A 25,263-nucleotide genomic window follows, 5' to 3' on the forward strand; every position below is an offset into this window, starting at 1 on the left:
GGGCTAGGTCTGTGGCAGTAGGAGCTGGCAGCCTAGTATGTTGTACCAGGAAGCAGGGAGAGTCATGACAGAAGCAGGGAAAGTTACAACCAGCTAGTCCCCTCCTCTTGAAGGTCCCATTGACTCTCAAAACAGCACCACTAGCTGGAGAACAAGTGTTCCGACAGTGTGCCCTGCGTGGCGTTTTCTGTTTAAACCGAGCCACCCTTGTTAGGTGACTAGTCTTCTGCGGACTTTAGGATTAATCCCAACCTTCTTGTGGATCACCATGCTTTACAGTTCGAATTTTGCTTGTCTCTTTGACCATACCTTGTACCCACCCCACCCATGGGACAGTTTTTCTCTGCTTCTCAAATACCCTAGACTCATAACCATAAAATAAAATTAAAAATAAAATAAACAGAAAAAAAAAACCCCGATCCATCCGTCATTTGCCTTCAAAAGTTGTCTCGGAGTCTTTACTTTGGTGGTTTCTGCCACTCAGGGTCAGACTTCAGAGAGTTGCTTCATGTTGCTTGCTGTTAATTATCCTCCTTTGTTTTACTCCCATTGTCATCCCTGTCTTAAGCTGTAATCTGTATTTATGTGAACAGAGGAAGTTCTGGGCTGTGACCAAGCTGTCTTCTTTCTTGGCTGGTTTTTCCATTTCCCAGCTGCTATGATTTTTGACAGCGAATTCTCCAAGGCTCACTCATGGTCCAGGGGAGCCATCTAACTCAGAGGTCCCTGTAGAACCGAGGTGCCCCGTGACTGCCTATAAGGCAGCTCAAAACTGATGACAGGATGACCAGTGAGGCAAGAGTCCAGTCACAATGCAAGGTCCCAAACTGGCTCAGCTCATTGGGACCAGCCACAGCCAGAGCTCTGATGGAGATGGGATGATATGGGGACCAGAATTAGTTCCATTTAGTTAGCTACTTCTCCAACTTGGCTTCTGTTGGCCTGCCCTTCCTTATAACCCCCTATATGACTTGTGTATTAAGTTTTCAATAATCCACATTTGAAAAGAATCTTCATCTCTGACCATATTTTGATGGAACCCAATTTAGACAGTGTCTTAGTCTGATTATTAAGAACTGTCTTTCCACCAGAATACAAGCTTCACGGAATGAGAGATCTTGTTTTTACACTTCTGTGTGATTAGTGCAACGTTAATTAGAGATGCATCGGATAAAGCTTGACTTTGGGTTCACGGCACAGCTTCTGATTAACAGTAACTCAATATCAGAGCTATAGTCTACCCAGCTGTGCTATCCCACAGACAGACAGTCAGACAGAAAGACAGACACATTAAAGTCAAGTGCAGATCTCTTCACATGAAGTGAACTACAAACTTACTCTTCCTATTTTTATCCTTATGAAATGCAAAACCATAAAAAGCCGGGGGCGGGGTGGGGATGTCAGATCCCATCCCATAATACGCCCCCCTCAAGTATCTGATTACACAAAGTCCTCAAAGAATATGATTAATGTAACTCAGCCATATTCACACTCTGACATTCTTCCCAGCCAAACACATATTTTAGCCTCACCCAGTCCTTTTCAACAAATAAGCTGTTTTGAAAATGATTTCCAGGGCGATGTCTGTTGCCATAGGAATGACATTAAATGAAAAGGACAGAAAATATAGAGGGTGATAAACTACACGCTTGGATGACACACTTGACTTGGAAGCCTGTGTTCAAATGAGGCATACATGCCAAGATTTTTATGAAAGACAAAATTAAAATGTATCACTATCAAGCTGTAACTGACAAGGCATTGTGTGGAGGCTGTTAACATACTGCTCGTATATTTATTGTTTGTCATTTTACTGGCCCTGACAAAGGTCTCTCGGTGCTGTAAATCACACCATTAAATCTGCCATGAGCAACAGAGACTGTTGGAAAGAAGAAGAAAAAAAAGAAAGCGTGGTGTTGAATCCCCGTTTCTGGTCCAGGCTGAATGAGCTATCACGTCTGCCAGGGAGCTTTCTCCTTCCGACTGACACTTTTACAAGTGTCAGATTGTTGGCTTTTGACCCTTTGAAAACAGAAAAAAATATTAATAACAAAAGCATTTGCCTCTCTCCTTCCACCCCATTTCCAATGGAATCTGCTTTTGCACTTGGGAGGGATGTCAGGGTTGCCCCTATCCAGCCCATTCATGCTTTCATGCTGTTTGGGACAGAAGACCTCAGGTATTCTAGGGTGGTCTTTGGATTGTGCCCCGATGACAAGACTTTAGCTGCTTTCTTGAAGATATGCTGAGCTTCCCATGAACTTCTTTTCTGAGATTCATTTGTCCTTGAAGTAAGTTGACAAATAGGCTGGCTATACTTACCTGCAGCACAGACCAAAGTTGGGCCGGAAAAGGACACCTTCAAGTACCTGGGTTAGTGCCCACCTCTCTTCCCCCTTTCCCCTTCCTGTCCTTTTCTCTCCTCCCTCCCTCCTTCCTTTTCTTCCTCCTTCTCTCCTTTCTGTTTCTCCTACTGTGGGGTGCTATAGAGACCACCCCAAGTAGCTTTGCTGGGCACAATGATGTTGTGCGAGTAGGATGGAAAGTAGTCCAGATCTGACTGCAATCTTCCTTGCATTGGGGTTTGTGGCTTCAACCATTTTTAAAGGCTGTGTGAACTGCAGTTTCCTTGTCTGTTTGAGGTTAGAAGGGAAGAGGTGTTGGGTGCAGTTACAGATGGTCCTGCACTTACGATGCTTGCTTTCCAGGACTTGTTGACTTCATCATTGTACAATGTAGAAAGTGTATTCTGATTTTTAAATTTTGATTTGTTTTTAAACAGGCTAGCATGACATATGCCATGTTTTTTTGGGTGACTCTGGTTGGTGACATGAACTGCTTCTGCCAAGCGATCAAGAGGAGAAACTGTTGAAAACCCTTGCTGTGTGTGAGGTATATAGAACATGTTGGATGCATGATATACTTAGCTTATGATGGAACCATCAGACTCTAATCCCAGCATACGCTTTGGGGCCACTTAGAATCTCCCTCCAATTTAAAATAAAGCAAGGGGGCCATGAGTGATTGCCTAGGGCATACAAGCAGCTCCAGGGAGGGCTTCTCTACAGTATTCAGATAAACCTCAATTAGGGGAGAGCCCAATCAATCAGTGTTTGTTGTTGTTGTTGTTGTTGTTGTTGTTTGTTTTTTGTTTTTTTTTAAGCAGGGCAAAGGGCAAAGGAAAAAAAAAACACACACATCAGGGCCAGGGTCTAAACTAGAGAGTTGGAAGACAAGAATGTAATCAGTGGCTTGGAGTGGAGTCACTGTTTTCAGGATTCATTAAATATAGGGAGCTGCCTGCCAGTGTCTCTCTGTAATGGCTGACTTTATTTTACTAACACACATGATTGTTTTGGGCAACAGATTTTTAAAGAGAGGACAACTTTCATTTATATCCTTGAGTTTCTTTCCTGAAACTTCTAGGCTAAGAACCATCTTGAGTAATGTCCAAAGACCTGTTTGGACATAATTGAGAAATAGACCCTTAAAAATTTAAAGACATGTATTTTGTTTTCAGTCAGTTATTATCAGAGTTCAGTACACGCAGGCTTCAAAATTGGCAACCTCTATATTGGGCTTGCAGTAATCCTGTAATTGTAGATTTGAGGGAAGGGTAAAGTTGCTTATAATTGGGGAAAGGGTGGCCATTGAGCTACACCGTTCTTCCGTCCTCACCCAAGCCTTCCTATTGATGGGTGGCGCTCCTGTTGGGCACACTTCTTTAAGAATAGGCCAACAGCAAAGCTCCAAGTTCATAGTCATTGTCTTGGTTCTGCTTCTAAGGAAGTGTTAGTTTGTCATTTCTCCAGTAGGTTCATGATTGAGGGAACAGGTTCTAAAACCTGCCAGGGTTAAAGTCATGAAACGATCCCACCATCCACTTACATGGAGTGCATTTGTGTACAGCCCTGGAGAAGTGGTTTCCCCTCTCACAGTCATTTTCTCGCCACGTGTAGCCACTGTCACTCAGGGAGGAGAAGCGTATGGAGCTGATTTATTACACACTAAGGGGATTATAAATCTGAAGTAGCATTGGCTTTTTATTGGCCATGATTTTAGAAATGTCATGCAAATCTCAAACTCTTTTAAACATTAAAAAAAAACCTGTGTGTGTGTGTGAGAGAGAGAGAGAGAAGGTAGAGACAGAGAGAGAGAGACAGACAGACAGAGAGAGAGAGAGAGAGAGAGAGAGAGAGAGAGAGAGAGGGAGAGAGAGAGAGAGAGAGAGAGAGAGAGAGAGAGAGAGAGAGAGAGAGAGAGAGAGAGAGAGAGAGAGACTGGGTTTCTGTTCATGAATGTGGTATCCATAGGGACAAGACAAGGCACTGGACCAGTAGCTGGAATAAACGCCACTGTGGATACAGGGAAGTGAACTAAGGTACTCTAGAAAAGCAGCCTGCCCTCTCAACCACTGACCTTTCTTCAGCACTAAAATTTCAAATCTTTCTCACATGTTAAGTCCTAATTTCTCCCACTCATTAGAAATTACTTATGAGTTGCTAAATCAACTAATAAATACACTGAAGGTAATTTGAAATTTGGGATGTTATAAGTATAAAAGTATAAAATGATTGGTTTTGTTTCATTCTGTCTTAGTTTGTTTTCCTTTCAATGTGATAAACACCCTGGCCAAAGCCATTTTGGGGAGACAAGGGTGTGTTTGGCTGACAGGTTACATTCCACCATGAGAGGAAATCAAAGCAGAAACTCAAGCAGGTCTGATCCTGGAGGCAGGAACAGAGGCAGAGACCGTGGAGGGATGCTGATTACTGGCTTGCTCCTCCTGGCTTGCTCAGTTTGCTCTCTTATGCATCTCAGAATCATCACCCCAGGGACAGTACCACCCACAGTGAGCTGAGCCCTCCCATAGTAATCACTGGTTGATATGTCCCATTTGATGGAGGTATTTTGTCAGTTAAGGTTCCTCTTCCCAGATGACCCTGGTTTTTGTCAAGTTGACAAAACAAAAACAAAACAAAAACAAAAACAAAAAAAAACCCAAACCAAACAAATAAAACCCCAAACCAAACACACAAAGAAACCACCACCACCATCACCACCCAAAACAAAACAATTCATCTTCAATGAATTAGGACAATGGCTTTAGTTATCACTTTCTCAACTTCAAAATTTTAATACCATTTCAAGGTATAAAGGAATAAAGATTGCATCTGCCACTCCCAGCGTGGAATAGTCAACAGAGCCTTAAGCCTGTGGCCCTTTTCTTCGAGAACAATGCAGAACCTAATATCTAACCTTAGATTTAGCAAATCAGGACTGCATATTTTCCAGGTGAACTGAGATGTATGTTAATGATTACCCCAAATTTATTACCATGACCAACAAGCCAAGGTTTAAGTGAAATATTGTATGTTAAGAATTAAATGTATTACTTGTGATGTTTGGGTAAACACAAATTCATCCTATTTCCCTGCTGCTTGCCAAGGGTGGCCCTTTAATACCCTTAAAAAATATGTTCCCCCATGTAGTTGCTTTGATATTAATTTATTTAGGGTTTTTTTCCCTGAGGTTAAAATGACTTCCATAAAGACAATTAGTTAACTACCAGCGCAACCTGCCTTGTTTATATTTTATGAAAAAAAGTTGAATCACATTTTAAAATATTTCTACGGGGGGTGGGGGTGGGGGTGGGGGGAAGGTTGGATCATGTACTGAATTTCAAGGGAAAAAGGCTTGGAGGGAGGGTCTGGGTGTTCCTCAGTTGTTTGTCTAATTATAATCTTTCCATTTGAGAGGCTCTAAGCAAGGTCCGTTTAGTTTTAACCTGTGGAGAGCTCCAGCTGGTAGAGGTATGGGGTAAACGGGAGCCAAGAGCTGCTCCCCACCTTCCATGGGCATGGGGGTGGTTACTGACTTCCCAGAACTGAAGGCCTGTGAATCAGGCTCTTTGTCCACTGCATGTTTCAGGTGTTGTTTTTTTTTGGGGGGGGGGCCTCGAGACAGGGTTTTTCTGTTTAGCCCTGGCTGTCCTGGAACTCACTCTGTAGACCAGGCTGGCCTTGAACTCAGAAATCCGCCTGCCTCTGCCTCCAGAGTGCTGGGATTAAAGGCGTGCGTCACCACGCCCGGCTCAGGTGTCTTTTCCTAACGCTTTAATTAATTCTCACCCCTCTTCCTTCCTGGTTTGGTTCTGCTGCCACACAGGCATTCATGTTAACAGTGTGTTTTCTAAAGCGTTCCACCAATCAGAGAGCACACCGTCTACCCTTGACTGCGCAGCACACAGGAAGAGTCCCTCTCTATAGGATCCCCCCAGCTGCTACGCTGGGCCATATTCTGTTCAGTTTCCTTGGGAAATCTCTATGACAGCTGTCAGTCACAGTGCGTTATGAACAAACTAGTTATACAAATGATATTGTCAAAGGTCAAGGCTGTATAAGTGAACAGTAGGTAAAAGTGGTAAATGGGGTTTCCAGCTTTCTAACTTTAAAGAACCTCTGTTCTGCTGCCTTCCGGCCTCCGCTCTCCTGCTTACTGCAAGTCACTCTTCCTCAATCCGTGCCTGGATTCTTGTCCAGTTTGTATAGGAACTACCCACCCATCTCTGAAGGCGGTGCCTAGATCTGCATCAGCTATGCTGGCAACCCTGTTATGTTAGTAATGCCTTTACTCTGGCAGTTAACGGTACTTACTAATCCGTACAATACTGTGGTGGCAGACATCATCTCGCCTCTACCTTATACATGGGACCACCATCATTTAACATAGTTTCTTGTCCAAGGACAAGACTTTATGTCACAAACTAGCTCTGGAATCCAGGCTTCCTCTTTGGGATGCTCCATGCTCGTGGGTTTGCTATTCTTCTGTGGATTTGTATGGCTATGGAAGAGTTATCTGTATCGAGTGTTGGGAAATGCCTGCTGGTACTAGTTCTGAGCCAGATGCAAGCTTTTTCTCTTGTTTACCCTCAAGTTCTTCAAACAAACCCTGCCCAGGGCAGACTCGGGAATTGCACCACATGGCTTCTTGTTTTGAAATACCAATGAATGCTCAAATTTGTTCAAAATTCTTTTTATGGAAAACTGTTTTCTCTATAGTATAATTTTCGATAGTTTTCAATGGAGAGGGGAAATTGGATCAGCACATCACCTGCGTTTATTTTACTTTCCCAGGCCATTTTTGAAAGGAGTGTAAAAGATCTTTTTTTTTTTTTTATGTTAATCTTCAAATTTCTTCTGGGGCATATAATCTTGAAGTCAGCTTAACTGCAACCAATACTAAGTTTTCATTTTTCTTTTTCACAATAAAATAAAATAAAGAGCAGAAAGATAATTTACCTGTATAAATTTCTCCTTGCTAATCCTATGATTTTATAATCCTGTGATTTTATGCATACATATATAATTTTTTAAATAGTACTTTATTTCTAGTCAACAGCATGAGAGTTCAGCTCTAAGGGGCTATGGGCTTTCCATGGGCCATACCAAGATCATGCAGCCCGGCCTTCAGGCTTGCTGTCAATTATTTGTGCTGAGCTGAGTATCATTGTGTTTATTGTGAATCTTGATCATGTGCTAAAATAAGGCACCTGATTACTTAATTTCTTATAAAAACTGAAGCTGTCAAATGAACATATTAATATATCAGCTTTCATCTTACTACATTTTGAAGGTGTTTTGAAAGCTTCTAAAACCTCTGGAATTAATATTAATATTAATATATTCAGTTAAACTCATAAATCTGCTATACTGTAAACTGTTGTTTTTCTTTTCTTAACTCTTGTATCCTAGTAACTGAAAAGGGAAATCTAATGAGTCTTCTTATAGCCAGCATCTCTACTTCTTGTGTTCTTTAAACATACTGGTTTAAAAGTGAACAAAAGCCTTCGGAATGTGTGTGTCTCATTTAAAATCATCCATGGTTCTAGGACCGCAACCCTCAGCAAGAATCACGACCCAACACATCACTCCTCTCCTCAGCTGGCTTTTTTGTTTTTCCTTTTCAGAATCAGTGAGGAGAGAATGGTGTTGTGGAATGATCCAAGAGAAAGACACCAGAGAACACAGTTTGGAAAGGGCGGAACCTCTATCTAATCTCTCATTGGAGAGAGGTGGCTCAGCTGCTGTGGTCCCAGGTGCGGGTCCCTTCTGCTCACAGACTCTTCCATCAGAAGGGAACTGGGTTTCCATGCAGTTTCTTTCCCAGAAACAAATCTGGTTTCTTTCTACATTGGCTGGGTGCATCTCTACCACCAGGAACTCCAGGGTTCTGACTTGAAAGAAACTTTATAGTCTTCCTTCCTTCCTTCCTTCCTTCCTTCCTTCCTTCCTTCCTTCCTTCCTTCCTTCCTTCCTTTCTTCCTAACTGATGAAAACTCCTTGGGATTGAATAATTCCTTAGGGTAACTGTTTGAATTAGCAGCAAAGTTCAAAGGGCAGAGATTGGCAACAGAAGCACTTATCATTACTATAGTAAGGCCATGACCATGTGTGGACAGATTAGCATCTGCAGCTCTCTAATCTGTTTTATTCTCAATGAATGTAGTTGTCATTTGTCCCCCTAGGGGCCATGCTTCTTCCCACCCTCAGATGCTGTCAGAGGTCCCATTTGATCCTTTAAATCCAAAGGTAGAATTGTCACTGCAATGCATCTTGTCCCAGAGAAGTTACCTAACACAAAGGAGACTTGGGGAAGAATCAGGAGTTGCAATGATGATTTGCTCAAGTGGTTCTGAAGGACAGCATATCCTACCTTGACTTAGCAATTTCTGAATGCAAATGGAATTTAGCTGAGTTCTGGCTGGAAGACCTGAACTGCTCAGTGGTGTTTCATCTTGTGTCAGGGGGGACAGGCAATGGCTGACTCTTGAAAGGGCTCCCCAAAATGTTACCTTCTTTGTCACCTAATTGGCTGTGTCTGTAAATCACAAGTGGAGAGCTTTAAAAGTTGCAGGACAGGAATAGGCTGCCGATTTATAGGAAGGCAGGTGTGAGACCATTAAAGCCACACGGTTTCTCAGTGCTTTTAATCCCTCTGACCAATTACCTGGAATTTAACTTGGGGCAAATAGCAAAAACAAGATTCCTACTGAGTCCATGTGTCTGTGCACAGGCATATGTGTGGTAAGCTATGTCTAGTTATCAAGCATAGTTTGTTTCTCCTCCTCCTCCTCCTCCTCCTCCTCCTCCTCTTCCTCCTCTTCCTCCTCCTCCTCCTCCTCCTCCTCTTCTTCTTCTTCTTCTTCTTCTTCTTCTTCTTCTTCTTCTTCTTCCTCTTCCCCTTCCCCCCTCCTCCTCTTCCTCCTCCTCTTCTCCTCCTTCTCCTCCTCCCTTTCTCCTCCTCCCTTTTTCCTTCTTCCCTCCCCTCTCCTCCTCCTCCTCCTCCTCCTCCTCCTCCTCCTCCTCCTCTCTGTCTCTCCCTCTCTCTCTCTGTATTCCTCTCCATCTCTATCTCTGGGGTGACTATGTTTATCATATTAGAAAACTGCTTCCTTCAATAACTTAAAAGAAATCAGTAAAGGATCAAGATCATTTAAACTTTGTAATAGGGCATTTCCAATTCTGAAGGTTTAAAGGCTCACCCAATCCCTTTACTAGAATTAGTTACTATAAAGGTGGTTGTTCTTCCAATTTTTCTTTATCTTAGTGGCTCTAGGAAGCCATGAACAATCCTTGAAAGTCTTCATGACAGAAGTCTAGTTTAACAAGTGCTGGCCATCCACCACAAAGCAAGTATTCTTTATTCAATATGCTTTGGATAAGAAGTGCTTCAGACTTCAGGGTTTGAAACATTTGCATACATACAACTAATGCAATATCTTTAAATGTGACCAAGTCCCTAATGTTTTGCCTGTCTGGAAGACATAGCTGGAAGGGTGCCTGTGTGTTGATGACCAACTATTGTGTGAGTTCAGGGGATAAAATCTTTTACTTGTGATATCATGTCCATGGTCACAAAGTTCCAAGATTGAAGGCATTATCAATGGCAGTTTTCTTTTTTCTTTTTTCTTTTTTTTTTTTTCTGACCATGACTGAGGAAGTATATAGAAGAAATAATCTATTGGGGCTTAGCATTTTAGGGTGGTAGAGTCCATTGCTATTATGGTGGAGACCATAGCAGCAGACAGGCAGGCATGGCACTGGAGCAGTAGCAAAGAACTCACTTCTTAATTCACAAGCATAAGACCAAGAGAGCTCACTGGGAACGGTGTGGGCTTTTGGAACCTCAAAGCCTGCCCCCCAGTGACACATCTTCTCTAATGAGGTCACACCTCCTAATCCTTCCCAAACTGTTCCACCAACTGAGGACCTGATGGCAGTTTCCACTACTTGAAGGCCAAATATGAAGGTAAACACTGTCCCTGACAGTAACACTTCAAGAAATACTTTAGCGTTATCCTCCATAATGCTGGAGATGCTGAGGAGATATAGGTGAGGTGAGGTGTTCTAGGCCTTAGAAAGTGATCTGAGGAGAGGATGAGCTAGGCCTACTAGGCTCTTGATTGGTTGACCAATGGTCACCTCTCTGAACTGCTTGAGTTGTTAAGACTGAGAAAATGCTTATTCTATATTTTTTACTGTATTCTTTAAAAAAAGAGATTTATTTATTATTATATGTAAGTGCACTGTAGCTGTCTTCAGACACACCAGAGGAGGGTGTCAGATCTCATTACAGATGGTTGTGAGCACCATGTGGTTGCTGGGATTTGAACTCAGGACCTACGGAAGAGCAGTCAGTGTTCTTAACTGCTGAGCCATTTCTCTAGCCCGTGAAAATGCTTATTCTAAAGTACACCCACAAGGGAGTATCATTCAAATTCCAGGAGGTGTGGAGAGAGAAAAAAGACTTGAGACCACTTTAAAAAGGCACACAACAGCAGCAGCAGCAGCAACAGCAACAACAACATCAACAACAACAACAAACCAGGCAGGCCCCCTTAACCCAATTTAACTCTCAAGGTGAATTTGACTTTTCAAGAGAAAGAAAAATGGCTAACACTTGATGTTACTGTGCAGACAGACCCTGGAATGGTCCATTCATCATGACCTCTATGGGAGGAGTCATTTAAATGTGGATGCATCTATAATGGATTGTAATGACTCCCTGTGGTTTGGAAATCAGCTGCTCTAGGAAAATGAATTTTCTCTATAGTTTATATTGATCCACGTAAATATCGTCTGTATTGAAAAGCACTCTTTATTACTATGGTCTTTTGAAAAAACAGTCCTGCCCTGTGTATTATTTACTTAGAAGATATGATTGGTCGTCATTATTATTAGTATCATCTTTTATCCTAACATGTAATGACCCATGCACACTTAGAGGCAGGTGGGTGCTCTAGACCATTAGAGAACCATGTAACACTGTGGTTTTTATTTTTTGTTTGCTTTCCGGATGAATTTCTCTCTTCCTTCTCCTCCCCTCTTTACTTTGGCTCTTTCTTCTTCCTTCTTCCCTCTCAGTTTCCTTTTTTCTTATTCCCTCCCTCCCTCCCTCCCTCCCTCCCTCCCTCCCTTCCTTCCTTCCTTCCTTCCTTCCTTCCTCCCTCCCTTTCTTCCTTCCTTCCTCCTCCCTCTCTTTCTTTCTCTCTCTTCTTTCTCTCTCTCTCTTTCTTTCTTCCTTTTTTCGTTTTTTTTTTTTGGAGAAGCATGCATTGAGATCAACCTTCGCCTGCCAGCAAGTAGTTAAGCAGCAGACAGTGGACAAGGGACACATTAAGTCCCTGTCTTTGAGTGACTCCCTGTCTTGTGCTTACAGTTGTCATGGGTTTTGGTTCCTTGCGTGCCTCTATCATCATGCCTTTGTGTGCTGATTTTTCGCTTTAATCATGCACTCTCTTTCTCTAACTAATGTAAGACAGGTAGTCAGTAATGAAGGCTTGAGGGAGATATGAGAATTTGGTAGGCTTCATGATTTATGACACCTTTCAGCACCTGCCACAATTTAATAATAGAACCAGTACTGTATGGTGAAAATGACAGGCATTTACTCTGATATTTACTGCCAGTGTGACCTCAGCCAAGTCACCCCACTTTTTCAGGTCTCAGTAATGTCATCTGTCAACTGGAACTGTGGTGGTGATTGAATAACCTCTCTGCCCACTGCCTGGCTGTCTGTAGCTATAACAAAATACTGGAGGATAGGTGCCTTATAAAGAAATGAGGTTTATTTGGCTCATTATCCTAGGGACTAGTGAGTCTAAACAGCCGGTCAAGTGTCTAATGAATGGCAAGTGCATGAGATAGTTTTAACTTAGAGTGGTGCTCTCCTGGGAACTAATTCCACCACACAAGGCCTGCTCACTGCTGGGAGCTGGGCATGAACCCAAGGAAACACCTAACCTTTCCCGACTCAGCACTATCTCTTAAACGCTCCTTGAAATATCAATGGTGTCCTGCAGGGCAAGCCACATGCCCACCAACCTAGCAACATGTGAACAACTTTTATATTTTAGAGGTGGAGGAATTACTTTTTCCATTTCTGAAATCAAAAACTTTCCCTTTAATTTTCATGTTTGATGATTAAGTAGGGGGAAGCTACCTTCAGAGGATTTGAAAAGCACAGATTGAAATAACAGGTCCAAATCTTGGCTATTTGTTTTATTTACTTATTTTCTTTTTCCTCACAGGACTGATATTTTCTATCTAGTAAGGTCCATTTCCTAGACGTTGCCTGAGTAAATGTTAAATATATGCATGGAGAAATATATGAACTATTCTCATTTTCAATAGTTTGCTAAATATAGCCTTAAAAAATCATCAAGTGGATAGAAAGTCCCAATCACAGTAACTGGTTGCTAACATATACCCAGTAATCTGCTCTAAATTCTATTACAGCTTTCAAGCTATCAACAGTCCAGTAAGCTACCACTAACACTCCTAAATATCCATCAAAGTTATCGAGACCCTGTTATTGCCACTTACGAGCCCTTTGTTCTCTAATGGTTTTGTTTTGTGTAGGTATATATTTGATATACTTTGATAGCTTCCCTGCATATACCATGCTTATAGGTACTAGGATGTTCCTCAACTATCCCTCTTTTTTCAGATCTCTATCTGTTCTGTCAATCACACATGGTCTACATTATTTTGGCCTTAACATTGACTAGGCTTTTTGAGATGGTAGTTACCTGTCATAGCATTGGAGCTCTTGGGTCAAGAGGAGTGTATTTCTTGTGGTATGTTTTCAGAAAAGATATGGCCTGCATTGGAATGCTTTGTTGGGGGCAAACTGAGGCTATTAGGAAGCCTTGATGTTCTAAGACAAGTGTTCAGGACTTAATGGACCCAGACAACATCAATTCTTCAGAACTGCTCCTGAAAGAGATTTTGGATGTATGGATGAGTCTATCAGTTGTCTATTGCTCCATCATAAGCATCCTGAAACTGGCTCAAGACAGAACAAAGCTTTATTCATTCCAAAGAATGCATGGATTCCTGTATCAGTCATTTGTAGTTGGCATAAAATCCCAGGACAAAGGATACTTAAGGAAGAAAGAGTTTATCTTGGCTCCTGATTCTAGGGACACAAGAGTCCACCATGACAGGGAGGGATAACAACAGAACAGTCACGATGGCACAGGCAGAAAGGTGAGATTCCATATCTTCAAGTGCAGGAACAAAGCAGAGAGCACGAAATGGAAGAGGTAGGGGCTTTAAATTCTCAGATAAACCACTCTGACATATCTCCTTCATTATGGTTTCACTTGCTAAACCTCTTCAAACAGTGCCACCAACTGGGAAGCAAAGTTTAAATGTCCCAGCCTCCAGGATACACTCTCATTTAATCCATTCTACTTGGTTACAGACTTAGCTATTTTGTTGACCTCATTCCTACAGCTTTATTGAGCCAAAGACCAGCTCTAATGATTGGACCTCTCTATGTATCTGTCATCTTCAATAAAGTTGCTTCATTGAGTTACATAGTGCCAGCAACATTTCCAGGAGGTTGTATATGAGGTTGTTCATCAAGTTTCTGTGTGCAACTTACTAATGTCTCATTGTCTAAGGCATGTCATGTGGCCATGTCCAACATTCATGTGATGAGAGATGACATAGGGTCATGGTACTCTTAACCATGCTTGTTGGGAAAAGGAGATGTCTTAGTTACTTTTCTATTGCTGTGACAAAACACCATGACCAAAGTGACTTATTTTAAAAAGCATTTAATTTTGAGGCTAATGATTGCAGATGGTCCACACCAATTATAACAGGAAGCATGACATTTGATAGGCAGGCATGCTGTTGGAGCAGTAGCTGAGGGCTTATATATGGTTCACAAATGAGGGGCAGAGAGAAAGAGAGATGGGAAGTGGTGTGGAGTTTTGAAACCTCAAAATCCACCTTTGGAGACACATCTCCAACAAGGCTACACCTCCTAATCCTTCCCAAACAGTTCCACCAACTATGGACTGAGCACTCAAATATATGGGCCTCTGGTATTCATTCTCATTCAAACCCCTACAAGAAATATTAGCATATTGCTTTACAACAGTATTTCTTTCTCCTTTTCTGATCTAGTCTGGTCATGTGGTCACCTCCATGGAAATGGAACCATAAACAGTGCCTATCTGGGAACATACAGTGAGTTGATTATAAATGTTATTTTTTTAGGCAGATCAACCTTCTTCTATGCTTGGCATACATGATTTTATGTACATGTGTTATTTATACACCCACCCAAAAGCACTAGAGGCTGTAGGCAATGAAAAGCAGATTCACAATTAAGCATTAAAAAATACTCAAAGCCTTGAAGGCTAACTTTGTTGTTTTAATTGAATATTAAATTTAACATCGAGCTTCCTAGGAATCAAGGCAAAAAGGGGAAAACATGATAACACACGTGCTCTTCATTGCTTGCTAAGGAGACACACACCATGTTTTAGGGGTGATCATCGTGGTCTTGGCTCATAGAGCATTCTAGGAGCATTCTAGGAGACTACATAGTCTTTGAAGCCTACTGATCGAAAGATTCCACACATGTATTGGGATGGGATGTGCTGAGACCCAACAGGGATGTTCAGATACAGGACCACCTATGCTATAGGGGTTTGTAGCTTTCTAGTACAGTCACAGAATCCAAGAACCCAGGGTTCTGAGTATATTCTAGAACCATGGGGGACGTGATCAAGGGCATCGGGACCACTTCTGTTCTTCAGACGTTCCGTGGAGCCCTGATGCTTAGTGCTCCTTTGTTCTAGGATGTTCTTACATGAATCTCTCTTTCTAACTTTAGTCAGAGCTTGCTCAAATACCCTATGTCATAACCCTTCCTCTATTCCATCCTAAATCCAATTCAGTGTCTCTCCCCCATGCCCACTCTGTCATGTCTGTGTCCTCCTTTACCATAGCTCTCTGTTCAATATTGCTGTCGATTTCTTCAAGCCTCCTGTCAGCACGCTCCACAATGACAGTGCAACTGGATGCTGTGACAAATAGAGCCTTGCCCCTGCCCCATAGCATCTTCTTTCTTTTTAAACATTTAAAAACTTATTTTATGTGTGTTTTGCCTATAGATATGTATATATGTTTGCTATGTGTAGTTGTTGCCTGTGGAGGCCTGAAGAGGCTATCTGATTCCTTGGAACTGGAGTTTCAGACAGTTTTGAACAGCTATGTGTGTGTTGGAATCAAACCCAGGTCCTCTGCTAGAGCAACGAGTGCTCTTAACAATGGTGCCAACATTCCAAGCCAATTGAATATTAAGTCAATCCCTCCAGATTGGAGGTTTGACTTCTAGGTGGTCACTGAGATGGTTAAACCTCCTTACCAATCTGAGTGGATGTAAAATCCCCCAGAAGACACACTTCTAGGCTCACCTGTGAAGATTTTCCCAGAGAGGCTTAACTGAGGACCCAGAGTCTACCCTGGATGAAGATCGTATATCCCAAGGGCTGAAAGACTGAACAAAGAAGAGGAGGAAAAAGCAAGCAGGACCATCATTCCTTGCTCTCTACTTCCTGACTGTAACACAATGTGGTCAGCTGCCCCACTGTAGTGTCTTGAATAGGTCCTATAAACGCCTGTGTTTGAATGCTTGGCCTATAGGGAGTGACACAATTAGTAGGTGTGGTTTTGTTGGAATAGCTGTGGCCTTGTTGGAGGGAGTGTGTCACTGTGTAGATGGGCTTGAAGGTCCTATTCTCATGCTCTGCAGTGCGGAAGAGTCAGTCTTATTTCCTGACTGCCTTTGGATCAAGACACAGAACTCTCAGCTCCTTCTCCAGTACCCTGTCTGCTTGCAGGCTGCTAAGCTTCCTGGCATAATAATAATTAACTAAACCTCTGAAACCATAAGCCAGCACTAATTAAATATTTACCTTTATAAGAGTTGCCTTGGTCATGTTGTTTCTTCATAGCAATGGAAACCCTAAGATACCTATGTTCCCACCACTAAGCCTTCCCTGCTTTGATGTGCTGTATCCCCTCAAACTGTGAGCCAAAGTAGATTCTTCCTTCTTATCAGGTCACAGCAATGAGATAAGAAAGTGATGCAGTCATGAGGAGGACAGTATTGGGTGCTTGAAATGCAGACTGAGCAAAAGTGAGTTCAGGTTTCTTTTCCAGCTGTCCGTGTAGATCAGCTCTTCTTGAGGACGGGCATCCCTATCCCCATAGCAACTCTCTGCGGAGCTGTGGTTGATGTCCTTGCATTCTTTACCACCTACTAGCTGTGCGGCTTCTGGAAACTCCCAGCCTTTGTTTTCTTAAAGAGAAAATGAGGATGATGACTGTGGCCCATTCACAAGATCAGGAAGACCCAGGGAGGAAGCATCCACATTGGGAATTTTTTTCCTCCTTTGTCACATCTGAAAGAGTCGAGAGTCGGCAAAGCGGAGATACAGTTGTTTTGCTCTGAAGGCAATTTATTGGAGGACCACAAGGCTATTTATTTCCTTAACTAGAGGTCGTGAGACATGAAGACTAATGAAGACTAATGAATACAATTGGTGGCTGGGGGAGCTAAGGGTTTCCCCCTCTTCTTCCCAAGTCTCTTCTCAGACTGAAAAGAAAGAAAGAAGAAAAGTTCCCCCTGTAAATTTTATGACTGCAGTGTCAAAAGTCTTCCATCCAAATCGTAGTAAATATTCTAATGAAGTCTGGAAAGAAAGCCATTTGTAATGGCTCGGGGCAGAGTATTAAGATAGCCTGTTTCTAGTTAGTCAGTCATTAGAGAGATCTAACATGCATGGGAAATGGTTTCCTGTTCTAAGTGCTTTAAAACCCAGTTTTAGGAAACCCCACTTCCTGCCGGCTCATTTGGAGACAACAATGTGCCAACTGGTCAGACTTCTCAGATGGCCAAAGGGTTGCGTCCTTGGCTACAATTTCATTCTGCTGCTTCTACCAGGGAGAGCTGGGTTTTCCATCTCGTGGCTCCTGATGAGAAGACGGCTCCACTGTGGAGGATGTCTGGGCTTGGCCACTCCAGAGGCTGTCCTATGCTTAAAGCATATTGGGATGGAATGATAGACATACGTATTAGAAACCGCGGAAGAGCCTCCCATCCCAGAGCCTTGCCCACACTGCTCTGGGCTTTGCTGGAGCTGCTGAGGATGTGGAAGGCTGCCCTGGCCGTGGAAGGGAAAGGGCAACCGAGGGGAGAGGAAATGTTTGCAGCTACCTGATGTGCTGTGCATTAAAATGGGATTTTCTAAAATGAGGAAGTCTCAGAGACTTCAATCGGAGCGCAGATGAAAGTATTCGCTAATCAGATCCGTTTGTTTCTTTTGGTTGGCGAGACGAGGGTCAATACTGTACTCAGAAGTGGGAAATTGATGGGTCCAGGAAGACCACACATTTTCTCACCTCCAAATACCACCCTCAACAGCTGTTGGCAGCAAAGAGGGCAATCCACAGAATAAACTATCATTACTATCTCACCTACCAGACCCAAGACATACCCACTTAGGGATACCAGACTCTTCCCTGAGAAGGCATAGTCGGGCTTATTTATTTGTTTGTTTGTTTATTTATTTATTTATTTATTTATTTATTTATTTATTGTCTCAGGTGACAGCTATACTTGGGATCCAGCTTTTCAGTACTCAGTCACTCTCCACTCTTGCTACAGCCCCATTGATGGCAGAATATACCTGCCCTAGATTTGCTCAGTGCATTACAGTTAAAACAGCACAGTGGCTTGGCCTTAAAGGACCCCATGTGTTTCCCCTGTCCTGCTGTATCAGATCTGTCACCTTGGGAAGAGGCATCTCGCCTGATGGACCCAAGAGGATGCTGAGAGACACACTTATCAGAGCAGCTGTTGCCTACCACCCGAGGCTCCACTGAGAAGGAAAACTTCCACAGCCAACCTAACGATACGTGCAATAAATAAGCCCCTGTGTCTTGGATTAGTTTTTTTACAGTACGAGAGCTAGTTGACACACCCTCATTTTATGAATAAAGCAGGACTCTGAGATCTTAGTAAAGGGTTCCCCAAAGGATAGGACTTAAAATGGATTGAGTCCGGTTTCAAAAGCAGAGAGACTTGTTTCTTACCAAGAGGGTCAATTGCCCTTTCCTGAGACCCTTCTATTAACCAGCTAGTTTTAGGATGCTTCTCTCTCTGGATATTATTTTGTTTTTCTTTAAAGACCACTGTCATCTTTATGACTGAAACAGCTAAGGATTGGAACTGACTTTCCAGCCAGTCATGGAGAGATGGAAGCATGTAGTTATCTCAGCCTCTGTCTTAGACCTGGCCAGAGAACATCTTGGGGTCCTCTCTACATCTGTTTTTTTTTGTTTTTGGTTTTTGTTTTTTTGTTTTTTTTGGCCAAGATTTGGCTTTCTCTGATGCCTCTCTTTCCATTGTAGTTGATTTCAAGTTAGTGGGCACTTTCATTTGAACAGAGGAAGCAAGCTTTTTAAGTCATCTTTGTCAAAAGCCAGCAATCATTAACACTATCTTTCCGGGAAGCAGCCAGGCAGTTGCCACTAAAGGTTTGGTTTGCCTAGTGCACTGCAGATCAGCATCAATAGTTGGCAGGCGGGCCCCAGGGTACAATGACCTACAGAGGGCACTACAACTCTGACAGCCTGACCTGGGCATCAGGGAGCTCTACCTTAGGCTCATTTGTGGGAACTTGAAAGTCTCCCCTTTCTCTCTGGAATTTAATTTCTCCATTGTGGAAGCAACTGTGTCACTCCCTCCCTGCATTTTCCTGCTCTGCGGCTGTCACCAAGCAGAAGGCTTCTGAACGTTCAGGTGGTGCGGCGAACAGTGAGCGTGTGTCAAGTTTCAGGTTATCAGACTGGAGCCTGTTATTTTCGTGATGTGCTCTGAGCAGCCCAGGATTTCATGTCACTGGTGTGGCACAGATATAATTTAGAAAAAGATGAGATTCCTCCGAAGTACAATAACAGTCCTCATTATTTATTTTTTCATCTTATTTAAATAAAGATTGTTCATTTGAAGCTGTATTTGATTGAACAACTGTCCCTTTTAAATTTTTTTCCTTGACAAAAAGCTATGAATTATTAATTTCTGTCATTGTATTCACAGAACAAATGCAATTGTAAGTAAATGTCTGAAGTTTATAAAAAAAATTAAGGAAAGAGGATTTCTTTACAGGAATTAATGAAACATTTCCACAAACCTCTTTGAAATCATCACTCTGAAGCCTTGAACAGTTCTTGGGAACTTGTGGCTGCATCCAAGAGGTGGCAACCACCACTCTTCCATTTGATTGGGTCGCAGTGGCTGGGAGATGAGCAGACCAGGATTCAATCCTCAGCTCTGCCCCCTGAGATGCAATCGGCTCATCTTGCGCCACCCTCTTTTTCTGAGAGGCCAGAGGGTGCTGGCGCCAAAGTTCTCAGGTTTCTCACAACCACGAACATATTCTATTAACAACACAATAAAGAAGTTACATGCTTTGGTTTCTGAAGAAAAAGAAAAGAGACAACGGTGCCCAGAGATTCGACCCCCGGAATCAGATTGGCATTTGCCTTTAGAGACTCGTGCTGGCTGCGATGAGGAAAAATCCTACCCCTCACTGCTTCGCACTTACTCAGAACCCCAAATAGTCCTGCTGCTGGTACTCCATGCCAGCTCTCTCCAGATCACCGCTCCTGCTCCATCCCACTCTGCCTGCTCCTATAATTTCAGTGTAGTGTTGAAAACCTCAAACCCAACATTGGGAGGCCTAGGCTCTGATGTAAATGTCATCACTTAGTGCTGTGACCCAGGTCATAGGTAAATCCTTCTTCCCCCAAAAGCCCTGTGTAAGAGAGTTAAGCTCGCCTCTTCCTAGGGCCAGTGCGAAGGGTGAGTGAAATGGAGCCTGTTGTCGGTGACAGGAAACAACTTGTAAAAGAAACTATTTTCTTTTTATTTCAACTTTTTCATCCCTGGGGGGAATCCCGGCAGCTGTTTTGCCACGTAGTTCTGTACTTCTGGCATCCAAATGGAGGTCTGAAGCCAATGTCCCTCCCTGGAACGACAGATTAAGAGATATGTCCCAATGTCCTTTGCAGGTAGATGGAGCTAAGTGACTGAGTCTCGTTAACGGCGCCTTAAGTCTCCCAATCAGATCCCTGCTTTCGCAGCCTCCCTCACACTCCAGGAAGATGCAGAGCATGCGCGCTGCTTCCTTTCCATGTGGCTGCTACAAACACTTGAGGGAACTCTGGTCAAGGGTGAGAAGGTTTCTTTTGCCTTACAGTTTGAGAGTTGAGAAGGTGTAGGGGAGTGGCTCCTCATGTGGGAATTTGTGGCAGGAAGTAAAGAGAAGATGTACTTGAGTACCCAGGAAAGATGCAGTCTTCAAAGGCACGCATCTTGCGTCCGACATCCGCTATTGCAGGCACACCTTTCACGGCTTCCACCGCTCCTGAAATGTTGCACTATTCACTCGGAAAAGCATTCAAAACGAGAGTTGGTGAGGCATATGTTGGACTGAAACCTCAGTGGAGTTTCCAAGTCTCTGAAGATATCAAAGTCACTATTTGGGCCAACACTGGGCATTTGAACCACTAGACAAAGGGTCGGTCTCTAAGCATCCAATGAGAATACAAGGAGGAACAGCAAACACCCAATGAGAATAGAAGGAAGAACAGCAAGCAAACCTTTACTGGTTCGGTCAGTGTTAGAAGTAATCTGTCGTTTGCATGATCTAGTGAGGCGTATTCTTCTACAAGAAACACCAACACCAATCTTCTGACAATGGGAGTCATTTACTGGGGCTATTAGAAAATCATTGTGTGTGTGTGTGTGTGTGTGTGTGTGTGTGTGTGTGAGAGAGAGAGAGAGAGAGAGAGAGGGGGGGGGGGAAGGGAGGGAGGGAGGAAGAGGGAGAGAGAGGTGGGAGGTGTTGGGGTCCTACATACTTCCTGACTTAAAAAATGTGAGGAGAGGTTTACATTCGGAAAATTCTGTCATTGTGTGTAATTGAGATCACTTGATGGATGAAATAGAAATTTCTTAACTAGAAGCTACCAGAATGTTCTGAATGTTGTCAAACGTTATTTCAGTATATTGCCCGCAAGATATTCTGGGAGAGAGAGAGAGAGAGGGAGAGAGAGAGAGAGAGAGAGAGAGAGAGAGAGAGAGAGAGAGAGAGAGAGAGAGAGAGAGAGAGAGATCATATTTTGAGACCACCCTTTCTCTGTCTCTCATTCCTTCTCTCTCTTCTCTCATGCTCCCGCCTTCCAGATCTGAAGGCCTTTGAACATAAAAAATAGATTAAGGGAAACGGCACATTCCTATGATTTACTCCAATGGGCACACTTCAATATATGCATAAGAGAGGCCCCAAATCATCCCCAGACCAACACACCATCCTCAGCAAAGGGACCCCCTCTTAACTCCATCACTGAAATCTCCATTAATCTCCCTGATATATAGATGTCAGGGTTTTCTGGCAGCTGAAACGTGAACCACGACATCAGCTGGGGATTACGTTTCAAGCCATAAAGGCCGTGTTTACTTGCTGGTTCTGTTTAAGAATTCCCCCCCTAACTATCATTTTACTCAAATGGCCTCCCATTTTATGAGAAATAAAGTTAGAACTAATAAAGGCAGGCCCCTTCTGAGCTCAGCACAGCATCCAGGCTGTGGCCATCTTCGCTGTAACAGAATACCGAAATTATTCAGTGACAACCATGAATGGCTCCTGTTCCCTGTTGACAAAAAAATAGTAGCGCAGGCTAACGTGGAAACAGAATGTAAACACGGGAGAAGGAATCCGAGGATTAATGAAAGACACATTAAGAGTCAGAGGAAGAAGCCAAACTGCAAGATGCAGGAGGAGCCCTGGCTGAGGGCCCCTTAAATGTGGCTGGGGACTTAGACACCTGAGGGAGAGTCGTGGCTGTGCAGGTGACGCTGGCTCCACTTTTCCCTGTTGCCCAACAGGCAGTACTGGTCCACAGAGGAGTCTCTGTTCCTAAGGAATACAGCTGATGTGAGAAAGGCGTCCTCGTGCTTGAGAGTTCTGAGGGATGGGAAGAGTCATGATAGGGACTAAGTCCTTACGATTAGTAACCTGCTGTTTATGTTCAGCAAATTCTTTCCTAACGTTTTCCGTCTGCCATCAAATCTCCAATCTGGGTCTCCTAAAAGCCCCCAGAAGAAGAATTTCCTAAGAGTGCTGGCTCCCTGTGTTTCATTCACAGCAGCTGCTCAGAAGGGTTTCCTGGGTTCTATGGAAGTCAGGTAACTTGTGTATCTATGTGCATGTGAGGCAGCTGCCAGAATTGTTCTACTGTAGCAGTTTGGGGATTGCCCCCCAATATGCTAACTGTGCAGTTCCTGAACACATCTGTCAGAGTAACATGAGTGAGGAAAGATGTATTTGATTAGGTACTTCAGAGGATTTCATTAGTTAGGTGCGAGAGGAAGCTGGAGTTCTTCGTGGCCAGCATACATGGCAGAGGCTGTTCACATCATGGTAGACCACGAAGCAGAGGATGGCTGGGACTGGGGAACAAGGCTGCATCTTTCAAGGGCCCAGTCCTAGTGCCCTGCTTCCCACAGCATTCCAGCACAGCTGCACCCTCCCATGTACAGGACTTTGAACAAAGCTTATGCTGGATAGTCCAAACTCAAACCATAACAGCTCCTCAATATCTTTCCATTTTTTTTAAAGCAATGATAACCAGTATTTTACTTTAATATCACAGATTTCGTTTTCTCTTTACCATTTGCACTTTATGCAAAGGGTCTGTTCAGTTGAAATGATCCTTAATGATCCTTTAAGGCAGTGGTTCTCAACCTGCAGGTCATAACTCCTTTGGGAGTTGAAAGATCCTTTCACAGGAGCTGCCTAAGACCATCAGAGGCACAGATCTTTAGATTACGACCCGTAACAGTAAAAAATTTACAATTGTAGAGAAGCAAAAAAAATAATTTCATGGTTGGGGGGTCACCACAGCATGAGGGATTATATTAAAGGCTGAAGACTTAGGAAGGTTGAGAACTTCTAGTCTAAGCAAAGTAACAAAAAACAAGGCTCTTGGACACTGCCAGCCACGGAACACAAAGATGGCCAAGCTGTATCCCAACTGCATCAAGGAACGTAGCCAAGTAGAACACGAGACTCAGAAAGAGGCTGCAGATAGCACACAGGGACACTGCCGGATTCACTTCATTCTCTGAGGGAAACCCAGTAACCCTGTGGGTCACTGCACCGTGCTTGCCTGCAGGAGCTCTGAGCCTCAGCATTAGACTGCACCACAGGTCTTTGGGTGATACCCTGCCTTGGATGAGCTACCAGTGGGGTTATGTTGACATTGGATCATAGAGACATCACTGAGGAGCAGGGAATGAAGGTATGGGATCTGCTCTCACTCCAAGGGTAAAGATTTCTGTAAATGCTGCAGATGATACCCCATCAACACAGAACCCTAGCTTTTAGACAATAAATGAGTGGGATGTTTTAACGAAAATTTCAGTGAGATTTTGTAAGAGCCATGCAGACTGAGTCATTCATACATAAACATTTTTTGAGTGGTTTGGACCCAAATGCCTAGTGAAGGGTGGGTTATCAGGCAATCCCTTGGAATCAAAAGCCCTGTGAAGAAAGTCTCTGAGACATAAGAGTGATATGAATTCTAGAGTTGAAGGACCTTTGACCGTGTGTATCAAGTATGCTACTCATGAATATGAATGCTTTTAAAAATTAAACAGAAGCAGAAGACAAAGGCTATAATGCCATGTAAACAGTGCTGCAACGGGCAGTGTCATCGTGACTATAATTCAGGGGTAATCAATGAGACACCATCGGGAGGCCTTCCTAACACGAAGTCAATATGCACAAACTTTTAATATAAGCCTAATTATGACTGTCTCTTTGCATGAAACTGAAAATATTGAAAATGCTGACATTGGGGAGGTGCCCTTGGACCAAATCTTCTGAAGTCAATAATCTATTATGATTTTCATTTTGCAGAAATAGTGCTATTATTTCAAAAGATCTGGAAAATCAATTTGGCCTTCAGTATATCTGTGTAATAATGACATCCTAATTAAAAATCCCAATCTGAAGAGTACAAAGGATGAGGTTTAATCTCTAATCAATGAACACCAAGTCCAGAAGTTATAGACGCAATCACCTTTTTTTAATGAACTTTTTTTGCTTCCCCCAGATTTGGTCTGCTTTTCTCTGGAATCTTGGAAGCCCTGTCTGTGTGGAAACACATCCCAGGAAGCAGAGACAACTGGGTGTAGCAAGAATGTAAATTAGAGCAAGATGCATCAAAGAAAACATATCTTCAGACTCGTGTGGGTTTCTTTTTAATTGGAATTTATAATTGCACCTAATTATAGGACATATTTTACATGTTCCCTTTGAGAGGCTGAGAGGGGGTGGAGCCCTGTCCACTCCAGTCACAGGAGCTGTAACCTTGACATTTTAATTAGATATTATTTTGAAATATGTAAAAGAGATTTAATACTCAGCAAAACATAGCACTGATTGTGCAGTTTACCCAAGAAAATAAAATGATATGCAATTTGAAAAATAACCAGCTTCTCTCCTTGGGGGAACTCTGCAAACGCTGGAGGGTAAAAGCAAGAAGGCACCTCTGCCTCTGAGAACACAGCTGTTCTCATGGATTTCTAGGCAAAGCCCCTTCTTTGGGGTAGCCCAGTGTCAGTGGCCTGAGATGAGACAAAGGAGGTGGGGTTAAATGATTTATAGCTCCTGTACACCCATCCTGCAGATAAAAAGAGAGGTCAGAGGAGGGTCAAGAATCTTTTCTTTGAAAGGAATTTCTGGTGCCCTATTACCTGGCTGCCCGAGTATGATTAAAACAACCCCTTAGGTTCTCTTTTTACTGGAGTCCCTGCCCTCTC

At 43.0% G+C, this 25,263-nt stretch overlaps 1 long non-coding RNA gene across 3 annotated transcripts in view; it reads left to right on the forward strand.

The window, feature by feature from the left end:
* Positions 1–24,768, forward strand: part of Gm35593 — a 35,289-nt gene extending 10,521 nt beyond the window's left edge. For all 3 annotated transcript variants that reach the window (XR_387893.2, XR_387892.2, XR_879072.1), the window contains 2 exons: positions 2,783–2,892; positions 24,555–24,768. This is a non-coding gene — a long non-coding RNA (predicted gene, 35593). The remainder of the gene's footprint in view (positions 1–2,782; positions 2,893–24,554) is intronic.
* The last annotated feature ends 495 nt before the right edge of the window (positions 24,769–25,263 follow it).

This window comes from Mus musculus, chromosome 8, assembly GCF_000001635.26.
Source record: "Mus musculus strain C57BL/6J chromosome 8, GRCm38.p6 C57BL/6J".
Taxonomy (NCBI): Eukaryota; Metazoa; Chordata; class Mammalia; order Rodentia; family Muridae; genus Mus; species Mus musculus.